The sequence below is a fragment of the Delphinapterus leucas genome, chromosome 18 (assembly GCF_059928025.1).
Source record: "Delphinapterus leucas isolate spDelLeu-1000000601 "Yukka" chromosome 18, BTC_Dleu_Yukka2, whole genome shotgun sequence".
Classification (NCBI taxonomy): Eukaryota; Metazoa; Chordata; class Mammalia; order Artiodactyla; family Monodontidae; genus Delphinapterus; species Delphinapterus leucas.
Window position 1 is genome coordinate 17,349,195 of NC_143146.1, and position 8,997 is coordinate 17,358,191.

The 8,997-nt window shown below is 39.3% G+C and overlaps 1 non-coding gene and 1 pseudogene across 1 annotated transcript; both read right to left on the reverse strand.

Annotated features, from left to right (window-relative positions):
- Nucleotides 1-264: 264 nt before the first annotated feature.
- On the reverse strand, nucleotides 265-707 carry LOC149746827 (large ribosomal subunit protein uL16-like; annotated as a pseudogene).
- LOC115803264 (small nucleolar RNA SNORA70) lies at nucleotides 643-777 on the reverse strand. Its single transcript, XR_004023950.1, has one exon. It is a non-coding gene; the product is annotated as a small nucleolar RNA SNORA70 (small nucleolar RNA).
- Between the last annotated feature and the right edge of the window lie 8,220 nt (nucleotides 778-8,997).

Consider the following 8,997-nt stretch of genomic DNA (forward strand, 5'->3'; position numbering starts at 1 on the left):
AATTCCAACAGAATTACATAGAATTTTTATCTCCCATCCCCTCTGTTCACACACATGTAAGAAACTAAGCTGTTCCTCCTCATTATACCATTATTGTTCCTTTCTTTTCATTTATTTTAAGGCCAAATTACTGCTGGTAATGGGAAAAAAATATGGCAATAGTGAATAGACAGCATTTGCAAGCCCCAGTGGTAAACTGTGTTAGCACTTTTTTTTTTTTTTTGACAAGAAAGTAGGGTTTATTGGTGGGCATGGGTAGGGGAGGGGGCAGCGCCAAGGCTCTCACGAGTGCAGGGCCCGCCATTTGTCCAGGGGACCACGATTAGGGATGTACTTGACTGCACAGCCATCTGGGATGAGCCACTTTTCTGCCACCATGTTTTCAAATTCATCTGCATTAAACTTAGTAAATCCCCACTTCTTGGAGATGTGGATCTTCTGGCGGCCAGGGAACTTGAACTTGGCCCTGCGGAGGGCCTCAATCACATGCTCCTTGTTCTGCAGCTTGGTGCGGATGGACATTATGACCTGGCCAATGTGGACCCTGGCCACTGTGCCCTGGGGCTTTCCAAAGGCACCACGCGCACCTGTCTGGAGCCTAGACTGGGGACAGCATGCCAGTCATTAATGTCCACTGGAAAGGGCTGTCTCCAAGGTCCCTTAGGGCAACCCACACAGGCAACAGGCCACATACACTACCGAGGAGGCTGCTGTTTGCAGCCATTGCGCACCGGGCCCCCATGGGGAAAAGAGCACAGTCGGCTTAACTGGCTGCAAAGAGTGTTAGCACTTCTGAGTGCATCCTTTTAGAAATTTTTAATGCATGTATATTCTCACTATGTGAGTGCAAGCCCACACGCTACAAACTCATTTCACTATTCTTTTGCAACAAAATATTTATTGGCCATTTTCATATCAATACTTCTTTATAATATTTGCATAATATTCTGTAGAATGACCATTTTATATTTAGTTTCTATTAATAGACTTTAAAATAAGTTAAGATCTTTGCTATTACAAATATACTGTAATAAGCACCTTCATATATTTATCTAGATTGACTTTTATTTTAAATTATTAGCAGTGCCATTGCTGGATCAAAGGAAATGAGCATTTTAATTTTAATATGGGAGATAAAATAAGTTTATTAAATAAGTTTAATAAATAAAATTAAGTAACAATTATTATTTAATTGTTCTCCAAAACTTTGTACATGTTACACTATCACCAGTAATGCATTAGCACGTTTTCTTCTTTATATTTGCCAAAACTGGATATTTTACACTTAAAATTTTTGCTGATCTGATATTATTATTTTTAGTTGACATTTCTTTGGTTACAAGTGAGGTTGGGCAGTTTTTTCACATAAACTCTGGTTATTTTAAATCCTTTGAGGCATTCATTTAAGCAGTTCTTTAGTAAGTAGTCTGTACATTATAATTCCAGTTTTAACTACCTATCTTATTTAAAAAGTGAATTAATAATAGATGAAGAGAATTTGGAGAATATAGAAAATCTATCAAAACAATTGAACGAGAACTTCAGAAGGAAGGGAAATGCTGCTATCAGATTAAGTAAGATGAAGACTAAAAAATGTCCAATGGATTTGGTCATTGAGATGGGTCCAAAGCCTAGAATCTTCTATCTCTAGCCCCAGACCTAATAGATTACCAACTATTGCCAGTCCTTCCTTCTAATATTTCTTATTATCTCCTTCCTAAGCCTTTCTTACCCACCATATTTAATTTCTGATTATCTTTTTCCTGAATTAAGCCTAAGGCAACTATCAAACCTTCACTCCCCCAGCCCTCCATGATGCCTCCAGAGTAACAGTTAAAACTCTAAACCTGATGGCATCACTGGTCTGGTTTCTTCATTTGTTTACCATATTCAAAAGATAAAACAGATGAAGTCCTTCTATGTCACTTAATGAATGTTTTGAGTGCAGATTTCTTCCATGTTACTCACCTGCCAGAACCAATCCTCTGTCCCTCTCCTTGTCCTTTGATAATAATAAATAATTTGAGTTATTTGCATTTCCTGAAAATTTTCATGCTTTCATATCGTAGTAGCTTTGCCCATGTTATTCCCTATGAAGAGTTTCTCTTTGCTTCCTTCCTGCTTCTCTCTTCCTTCCTGTAAGTAAAAAGTCTTACTTCTTAAGTTCAGGTCGGATGTTACTTTCAGGTTGCAGACATCCCAGTTTGAATTCTCTCATCTGGGGTAGGTATTTCTTCTCTTCTATCTCACTGGAGTTTGATACCACCATTATTATAGTAGATATCATATTAAAGTTGAAAGAGTTGGTTCACACACCTGTTTTTCTACTTGGTGTAAGCTCATTTGCAGTAGTGATTATGTCTCTGGTTTGAATAAAAGTGTCTTAACAAGGTTTTGTTTGTTTGTTTGTTTGTTTTTTTAAGAAGCAGACCCTAGGAACAGCAGAGGAGAATTCAAGTGCAAGTCATTTATTAAGGAAATACTTCCAGGGTAGCTGGTAGGTAAAGCTGGGTAAGGAACAAGAGGAGGCCAGGTAAGGATGTAACCCCAGGAAAAAGGCCCACAGAGGGTAGGCTGCAGCCTGATGCTATGGGGAAACTTTGGAATGTAATCTAAGCCTCAGAGCTGCTAAAATCCAGGCAATGGATCTGGGGCTTTCTTACAGCTGCATTTCTCAGTCATATGCTAGTGGAAGCCTCAGGGGAGGTCAACTCCCAGGCACTTCCAGACCTCTTCACGCTAGGGCCTAGTATCTCCAGTAGCTGAATGTCACTGCTCTACACATAAACCGTACGCAGGCACTCAAATTTTGAATGGCTGGCTGGCTGGATACATGACAAACTATGAAACTGGGGGTTACTTAGAGGACAACAGGGAGGCATTGAAAGCTTCTGATGAAGAGAGCCGTACCCGCCAAGTGATAAGTTAAATAGATGAATTTAGAAGTATTGTGAAGACTAGATTAATAACAGAAAGTCTAAAAGCTGGAGCATTGTTTAAGAGTAAATTGCCATGGTAATAAGGGCCCGTTTTAGCATGTAAGAGGCAGTAATGGAAGGTTAGACATGATTTGATTGAAACTGCAAAAAAACCTCACTTTTTTTTTTCTTATCTCCTTTGTCTCACATATTCAGTCCGTCATCAATGAATGATTGAATTCATTGATGACGGACTGAATATGTGAGACAAAGGAAATAAGGAAAAAAAAAAAGTGAGGTTTTTTTGAACCCAAGTAACAATGAGATTACTTACATAAAGGGAAAAGGAGAACATATAGGGAGTAGAGTTAGGGTGGGGTGGGGGCAGGGATGATGTTTAAACTCAGATCCTAGACATGATGGGTGACAGTAGGGACAGGCATACTTGATCTCTGAAGACATGACAGCCTGGAAATATAGATTTAAGAGTTAGGTTTGAAGATGGGAGAGCTGAATAAGGGACGGGGAGGGGACTTCATGAGAGGTTACGGAACAACGATATTAAAGACCAGAACTATGGCAAATGCCACATGTAGAGACAAGAAAGAAAGGCAACAGGAAGAGGGAGAGGAGAAATAGAAGAACAAACTCACAATAACACAGTGTTAAGGAGGCAAATACAAGAGAAAGTTTCAAAAGGGACAGAGTAGCTTAAGCCTTAAATCCTCAGAGAGTTCAAATATAAATAGAATTGAGAAAAATCCTGCATATCAAACTGAGGATATGCTTTATGTCCTTAGAGAGTTTATGCTGGGTGGTAAAAACTCAAGTCAAATGATAAAGCATAGATCCATAAGAAGAGGCTGTATTCTTATGTTTCTCCAATGGAAACAAATTGGTACAACTTTTCTGGAAATCGATTTAATATATGACAAACACACTTAGTCAACGGGTACTCTATTCTAGCAATCCCACCTTAATCTCAGTAATCCTAAGAAATCAACTAGATTTAAAGTCCATATTTTAGGTTCACAGGCTATTCATAATCCTGTGAGCAATAATAGCAAAATATTGTAAAAAGTCTAAATATTTAGCAATAGGAGAATATTTAAATCTAGACAGAAACAAAAGAGGACATCTTACATAATCGTTATAGACAATTATTTTAGAGACTACTTAATAACAGAATTCTTTGATAAATGTTAGGTGAACAGGGAGGGCTATAAAAGTACCTATAATGATGTTGCAAAAATTTATCTTCTGTATATTACACATATGTGTGTGTATTTGTAAACATACATAGACAATCTCAGACACAAATATACATATATATGTGTATATATATAAGATAAAATATGAATGTTGATAAGTGAATCTTGCTTAATTGATTATAATTGTTTTTTTTTTAATTTTTCAAATGGAGCATGTTAAGTTTTTATTTTAAAAGTGTAAGTGGATGGTGAAAGTAGAATAATTATAGAATCATAATATATAGACCTTTGTTGTCTAATATGGAAGTTACTAGAAATGTGTGGCTATTTAACTTATAATTTTAAACAATTCAAATTAACAAAAAGTTCAATTCTTCAGCTTCATTAGCTACATTTCAACATATCAATGGCTATAAGTGGTTGGTTGATATTTTATTGCACAATACTGATTTATAGGACATTTCTATCATAGTAGACAATTGTATTAGATAGTGCTGATACAGACTGCTCATTTAAAAAATCTGTCAGGCAGGTCTATTTTTTTAATTTTAAAAAAGAGACTAATAGAAATTTTGGAACAATGCAATGACCAAAACAGTAACCTAAATTAAGAACTCAATAAGATACAGAAGAGAAAATTAATTAACTGGAAGATAGAGAAGCAGGAATAATTTATAATGATGCAGAAAGACAAAATAATGAAAAACAGAATATAGGAAAACAGATATAATAGTATGTAACATTACATTACTATTACATGTATGCAGGTTTACATATATTCTTATGTAGGATGGCATATACCTCTGAGTATTTTTTCCTAGGGAAATGTCATGTGTATGTGTTCCAGGATATTCAAAAATGCTCTCAATAGCATTACTTGTAATCAGCAGAAGAGAAACATTGAAATTGTCTGTCATCAAGACAATAGGTAACTAAATCGTTGCATACAAAGAATCCTATATAGTCCCCCAAATGAATGAACTACATATATTCATTTAAAATGAACAAATTGGAAAAACAAAATTTACAGTGAGTGAAGTCATACACAAATGCTTACACATATGCTTTATGATTCCATTTATAGAAACATAAAACAGGAAACTAATGGTTAGGGATTCGTATTTAGATGGTAAGTCTATAAAATAATAGAAGAATAATTACTATGAAACTTCATACAGTGTACTATCCTTTCAGTGGGAAGAAGGGAGTTGTGATTGGAATAGAGGTACAAAGAGCTTCTGGAGAATTGGCAATGTTTGATTTCACCATATAAGTGGCGGATCCTTGTTGCTTACATTATTCAAATTTATTGCGCTATATATTTACGTTTTATGGACGTTTCATAGGTGTGTTCTTTAGCAAAGTTTTAAACAACTAACAGCCAACCCAGGGGATAAAATACGCTTAAACGTACACATAGCCAACTTAAATGCAGTTTAGAAGACAGACAGACAGACAGACACACACACACACACAATCTGGTCATGCTGAAATCCTCTCCCTGGTTTTTCACTGCTCAAATAATAAAGACTCAAGTCCTTAAAGTAGCTCATAAGCTCCTATGTGGTCAGTTCTCATCTGGTCTGTAACCTTCTCCACCTCGCTCTGTGTGTTCCAGCCACACTGGCTCTCACAGATGCTTTGCAGTGCTTCACCGCAACTGAGAGTCTTCCTGTCCTCTTCAACCTCCTATCTTAGCTCAGAGATCACTTCCTCAGTGAGCACCAGCCTCTCTGAGAGCAGAGTAACTTGTTCGTACACACCCTTTCAGAAGGGCATTTTTTCCTTCCTTCAGGGCATCCTCCAGTTTGTAGTTTTTCTCCCTCCGTGCAATTACTTGGATAACGTCTCCTTCCCTATGAGTCAATAAGCACTGTCAGGGATATGACTTTCACCATTGAACCTCCAATGTCTAGGGCACTGGCTAATAACATTGTTTAATGAATGAATGAATGAGGTTTTAAATAAATTAGCTTTAAGATGTCTACAGGATGCACAGGTGGATAGGTCCAGGAGGCAGCTGGAAAAGATCATTCCTAGGAATGATCTGTCTAGAATTAGTGATCTGGGAAATGTTAACAGATACATGCTAGCATAACTGACAGTGGATTTAATTGCCCTGAAAGAGGCTATAGAAAGACGAAAAAGGTAGGAGCAAAACATAAGCCCCCTATACTGTAACCTTGATGCATTGTTCCAGCTATATTTACCACCACTCAACCCCTTCCCACGATCTACACTCCCAGCACTCTGGGACCCATACCTTTTCTGAAGTTATTTCTTTTCCCACTTCTCTATTTCCTCATGCTTCCTCCCACTCCCTAAAATGCCTATCCCTTCCCTCTCTCATCATATCTGAAACCTGTTCATACCTCTCTCCTAGTAGATATTGATTCTATTGTTTCTCCTTCCCTTGCTTAATTTGTGACCCTTAATCAACATGAACTATCTCCTGCTTCCTATTAAAAACTTATTTTATCTCCCATATAAAATGTTAAGGTCTTTCAGAAAAAGAGTCCTAGTCATCATTCTTTGTCTCACAATATGTTTGATGGTATCTAATTCTGAAATTTAAAATAAAACGGTTAAAACCAGATTTTTTATATTGTATTTGATTTGGCACCAAAACCTGATCTAATTTAAATTTATTTGATGGCAAAACCTGACTTGAAATGATAGGTGTTCAAACATGGTGCTGTCCAAAGCTTGAATAGGTATGGCTTTAAAATGGTGCGTTCATCACATTATCATTCTAAAATCTAAAAAGAATTTTTAAGAGTCGAAACTCTGAAACACATATATCCTCAAATGCTTCATATAAGACTGTAGGTTTATGCTTTGTATTGTGCCTTGGATTTAATAGTATTTGATAAATATTAATCATTCCCGAATAGAATGCCAAGTGAATAAATGATTGTATGGTTTTATGAAGTCCTGACAATTTCATACAAGGTATAGAATCCTTACCTCTGTGGGATGCTGGAACCTAGCTGATATAATTATGAATAATGTATGTGTTTTGCTCCAAGAAGGTCCCTGTCTACTGATTAATGCTTATACAGACAACAAGAAAGACTGTGACAGTCTGGTAGAAATTCCATGTATGATAAACATGTCAGGATGGAGAAATTCTATAATAAACCTAAGAGCAAAATTCTGCGATGTTATATATTAGAGTAGGTAGTTTCACAGTTTTTGAAGAAAAAGAATCTATTAATGAACATGATTGTTTACAGAAGTATTATTCATATCAGTGTGGAAAAAATAGATCGGAAATCAATTTACATGATCCCAATTTTCTTAGTTTTCCAGCAAACACTCAGGTTGAGTATACAGACTCTAGCAGCAGTGTGAAGAGTTAAAAGAGTATTATTAACATTAGAAGTCAAAGACTGAAGAATCCATTTCCTGTTTTCTACAGATTTTTTTTTTTTTTAATTTGTGTGACTTGCTTTACTGTACACCATCCAAGGCCGCCAACCCCACCAGCTCAGGGACAGGGAGCTGCCCCTGAGGGCCCAGGGGGACCCATCTCAATGGTACAAATGTTGGTAAGACTTCTGGGTGGGGTGGAGGTGTGTGGGCAAAAGATTTGTCAAGAACCTGATTAAAATTTGTGTTACTTTTAAGCCAAATTTGTTTTCTGTCCATGGGATTTTGTTTCCTAACAGTAGTAGTAGCCTGACAATGGAATCCAGGGGCTGCGTGGCTGCTTCCTGCACCACCTGTGTTCAGCAGCCTTGCACAGGTACCCAGGACTCTCCCTAAGAGCTTACTGGTGGTCACGATCAGCCTCTGAAGATAGAGACGTGCAGAGTTAAACCAGCTACGGCCTCCCGGTCCGCTGAAAATACCCCTGGTTGGTTGGCAGGGGGCAAAAAGACGCAGGCCCAAGTCACCCAGCCACGCCTCCAGGCCCGAGCCAACTGTCATAAAGCAAACACATATGGAGCTTCTGCAGTGGAGGAAGAAAGGCCAACGTCCCCTTTCCTAGAAGAAATAGGCAGGAGAGAGCTGCACTTGGCCGAGTGTCAACCTGGCAGAACCTCTGGGGCCACTTCTCTGTGACCTAACAGGCGCTCCAAGAGGGGCCTGAAGGTGTGCCCGTGTGACACCTCTTGGACACGGGGCATCTGTGTGCTGAAGGGCTGGGTGACAGGGGTGCAGGAAGGTAGGAGGGCAGTGACCACGAGAGTGACCGGGGCACCCCGTGGGGTCTGCGGCTGGGCTACCACTGCATGTGGGCACCTCAGAGACAAGGAGGACTGTGCGGGGACACGCCTGGGTGTCAGGGCAGTGACCAGGCCTCTCTTCCTGCTTTACTTTTAGTTCACACGACTGTCCTGTGGTTTAATAACGACATAAGCCTCCTAAGCCACAAAGCTCCTGTTTTGTGCTCCGAATCGTCAGCGTCATTGAGCGGGTGTTGTTTGGTCTTCACTTTTCCTAATTCTTAACCCAAAGTCCCTGAGGCAGGCGGGACAGGGCCCAGGTGACCTTGACAGTGGTGCCAGTACCCCAGGGTCCTCACCATGAGCCCAATGCTGCCTGTGACAGCTTCCCACCATCACTGGGAGCTGGGACTTTCTTTGTTTTTTTTCGTTACACTGGCCTCTCACTGTTGTGGCCTCTCCCGTTGCGGAGCTCCGGACGCGCAGGCTCAGCGGCCATGGCTCACGGGCCCAGCCGCTCCGCGGCATGTGGGATCTTCCCGGACTGGGGCACGAACCCGTGTCCCCTGCATCGGCAGGCGGACTCTCAACCACTGCGCCACCAGGGAAGCCCTGGGAGATTCTTTTTTATTCACTTTATCCTTAGAGAAAAGAAATTTAATTTACAAAGACCCAAAGCAATAATTTGTCAAAGTA